This window comes from Magallana gigas, chromosome 1 (assembly GCF_963853765.1).
Source record: "Magallana gigas chromosome 1, xbMagGiga1.1, whole genome shotgun sequence".
NCBI lineage: Eukaryota > Metazoa > Mollusca > Bivalvia > Ostreida > Ostreidae > Magallana > Magallana gigas.
In genome coordinates, this window is record NC_088853.1 from 16,048,762 (window position 1) to 16,052,353 (window position 3,592).

The window sequence follows — 3,592 nt, forward strand, 5'->3', positions numbered from 1 at the left end:
AATAGCTTATCTTGTTGGCATAGCATTGGCCATTTCACAACTTGATCCTACACTAATAAACACAAGAGGAGGCATATCGGTCATTATAGAAACAACGTTAACAACAACATAAGGTAAGACATATATATTTGTTATATTCAGTAGTATATTCGCACGATATCAATCTATATAGATGAAAAGTCAATAATTGTAATATTAGCTCGTCCGAAAAATATTGACCGGTCAATGTTTTCTTGATATTGACCGGCTAGGAATAATATTTAGAGAACATTCCCTCTATTTCAAATAATCGCCTCTGATTTGTTGCTTTGTAAACGATGACGTAAATAACTCTTCGCAACTCTAAAACAAGGTGACGTCATAATAGACAGTCAGTCAAGGCAAGTAAATAACGGACGCGCAATGCGACGGTTTGCTATTATAAAGGATATAAGGATTTGCGAATTACTGTGAAGTAAATTCAAGTAGAACATCTGTGTGTTAATACTTTCGGTCGGCGGAATACCACAAGTGACCTTTTGATGCTGAGAATATTTTGGAAATGAACTTTGCACAAAAATGAATTTGTGAATTCATTGTTGAGCTGAGAAAATTACGGCGATCTGTTTTCAATTACTTTCTTAAATTTTGGTTTGTTTCTTCATATAACAAAACAAATGTCGACTGTGTTTTCGGGCAACATTGATTATATTACCCCCCTAAGGACGGTAATATTGCCCTCCGCTTCGCGTCGGGCAATATTTCGTCCCTCGGGGGCTAATATAATCAAGGTTGCCCGAAAACACAGTCAATATTTGTATAATATTTTTTATGGAATCAGCCTTTCATTTTTTCATTGCTTTGAATAATATAAATTCATGTCTTCGATATTTAAAATCTTTAGTTTTGCTAGTTCATTTTCCGATAACAATCGAGGAGGGTTTAAAGAAAATGAATTGAAAAGGTGATAAGAAAAAAATCAATAATACCTGGCGTTTAATATTCTGAGGTTTTTTTTTACGGACAAATATTGGAAAACGAGAGTTAGATAAGATTTAAAGCGCAGGCAAACATTACAATGAATTTAATCCTGCTTTTATTTTTAACATTTTTGCGAGACTGTAACCGTTAATGTTATATTAAGTTATTTTGTTAAGTATGTTTAAAAATAAATTTAAAATGATCGAAGATATACTTCGGCTAATTTTCCTCATCCTGATTATTACTTGAAACACATTTCTATATAAAAAAAATCTGTACATGCACCAAGAGTTCGAATCTTTCCACAGCAATAATAAGCTCGCAATTGCATGTTAAAGATGTTCCGGATTTTAGAATTTATATCATATGGATTCAACTTTGGAATATTAATTACATCACGTGGTTTTGATTGACAGCAGTTGTCAGTGGAATATTGGAGACAGTTTCATAGAAATAAACAGGTAGTGATGATAATTCATGCACGGGATAATGCGCCTGACATATAATGACAATAATAAACTCCTAATGATAACAAAAATTATACACTTTATATGACCTTCGCGTTATCTAAAGTGGGACACTTAACGAAAAAGGGACAGGGAAATGCTCAGCGGATCTAGATGTTAAACTATTCTTATGATAAATTGATAACACAGAGATTTTTTTTATCTCTTACAAAATATATTGTTTGCAGTTGTGTTTTGTCTCCACCTATTTTGATAATTTTCTAGCCAAATCTATCGAAATCCGAGGTCTTGTCATTCTCTTGCTGAAAGCCACCTTGAAATGTTTACTATCAGTGCGCATGCAGTGCTAAACAAAAGACATGGTTAGCACTTTTCACTGTATAGGCCGTCTAGAAATATTAGTTTTAGTGATAAATTGCAAACGTTAAGATTTTACAAAGCGTAATCTTTGCAAAGTTCATACCTTTGACTGTGCAAGATAATTCACATAAGTCACGGGATTAACGCATTTCATTGTATTTGCGCAAAATGAGATGTAGTGTGTCTGAAGATAAAAAGAGAAACGCAAAGAGCAGGATGAACAAAAAAAGAACAAAAAACTAAGGCTGTAGGCAAAAACGGTATAATTACATAAACAAAGAATACCCATTCAATCATAGCTAAATTGCAAAACAAATCGATTCCATTGTTAATCTACAACTTGGTGTGTTTGGAAATTTCGAATTCGAAAGATAAAGAATATAATCATCGGTGAAGATTAAATTTTCCTTTTAATTCAGATTATTTGTATATTTGCAGGATTAAAACCAAAAACTCCTCTGTCATGGAGGAGGGAAACATCGAAGATGCCAATAGCCCTATTCATTGTGATCTATGTAATGAACCTAATCCGCCATTACACTGTGAAGAATGTCAATGCACTGTATGCTTAGCTTGTGTTGGCAAACACCTGTCCGATTTATCCAAAGATCACAAAGTTGTTCCATATCAAAAGCAGGGATCCATTCCTAAATATATAAAATGTCAAAGTCACCTTAGTGGGCGTTGTGAACTCCACTGTCAGAGATGTGACATACCAGTTTGTAAAACTTGTCTTTTGTCCAACTCTCATAAAGGTCATACTCTGACTGAACTAACTGAAGTAATTAAGTCAAAGAAAGAGGTCATTGAGAAAGATTTTGAAGAAATACAGCAAATCACGTATCCGAAATACGAAGAAATTCTAGTCCAATTAAAAACTGACCAATTAAATGTAGATTCCTATTTTGAAGATCTAGCAGAAAAGATTACCAAACAGGGACAGGAATGACATGTAGAAGTTGACAGACTTGTCTCCAAGCTACATAATGATATCTTAGCGAAGAAAAGAAAGCACATTGCTTCTCTCCAGCAAGAAGAAGAAAACATCGCTAGCTCAATATCTGAAATTAAGCAAAGCATTCAAGATCTGAAAAGAATTTTAGATTTAGAAGACTTTTATTCGACAGCCGTATATAAATCCAAAAATGCGGTATTCAACAGATTTCCAGAGAAGCTATCTTTCCCGAGTTTTCTTCCAAAGAAAATCAATACAGGGCACTTAAGTAGACAGTTTGGTGTATTAACGACCGAGAGTCGATGCTCTTTCCAATCCAACCTTTTATTAAAGAGTTTAAAAACCATTCAAACATTTGAGTCTGTGCATAGCTGGATACATGGCTTGGCCTGTTTGAGCGAATATGAGTATGGATTATTGGTAGTGATGATTCTTATGGTTATGATAGTGGTAAGCGTATGAAGCTTTTCTCTACCAAAGGTGAACTACTTCGGTCAATGAAAGCAAATGACCAACCTGTTGCTATAGCAGTATTAAAGAATTGCGATCTAATGTATGCTGATGATTATGGAAATATAAAGATAGTGGAGTGCAATCAAATAAAGGAAGTCATAAGTTTGAAAGGATGGAAAGTTCTAGACATCTGCAGTACTCTATCTGGTGACCTCCTGGTTATCATGAACGATTACAAAAACTCGTCAAAAGTAGTACGTTACTGTGGCTCCACTGAGAAACAGACCATACAGTTCAATTACGATGGTCAATCTCTTTACTCTCCAGGTGAGAAGAAATATCTAGCAGAAAACAAGAACTCTGACATATGTGTTGCTGACCATGACGCCCATGCAGT

At 34.5% G+C, this 3,592-nt stretch overlaps 1 long non-coding RNA gene across 1 annotated transcript; it reads left to right on the plus strand.

The window, feature by feature from the left end:
* LOC136275353 (uncharacterized) lies at positions 1 to 2,648 on the plus strand. The gene is made up of 2 exons (XR_010713913.1): positions 1 to 113; positions 2,226 to 2,648. It is a non-coding gene; the product is annotated as an uncharacterized lncRNA (long non-coding RNA).
* The last annotated feature ends 944 nt before the right edge of the window (positions 2,649 to 3,592 follow it).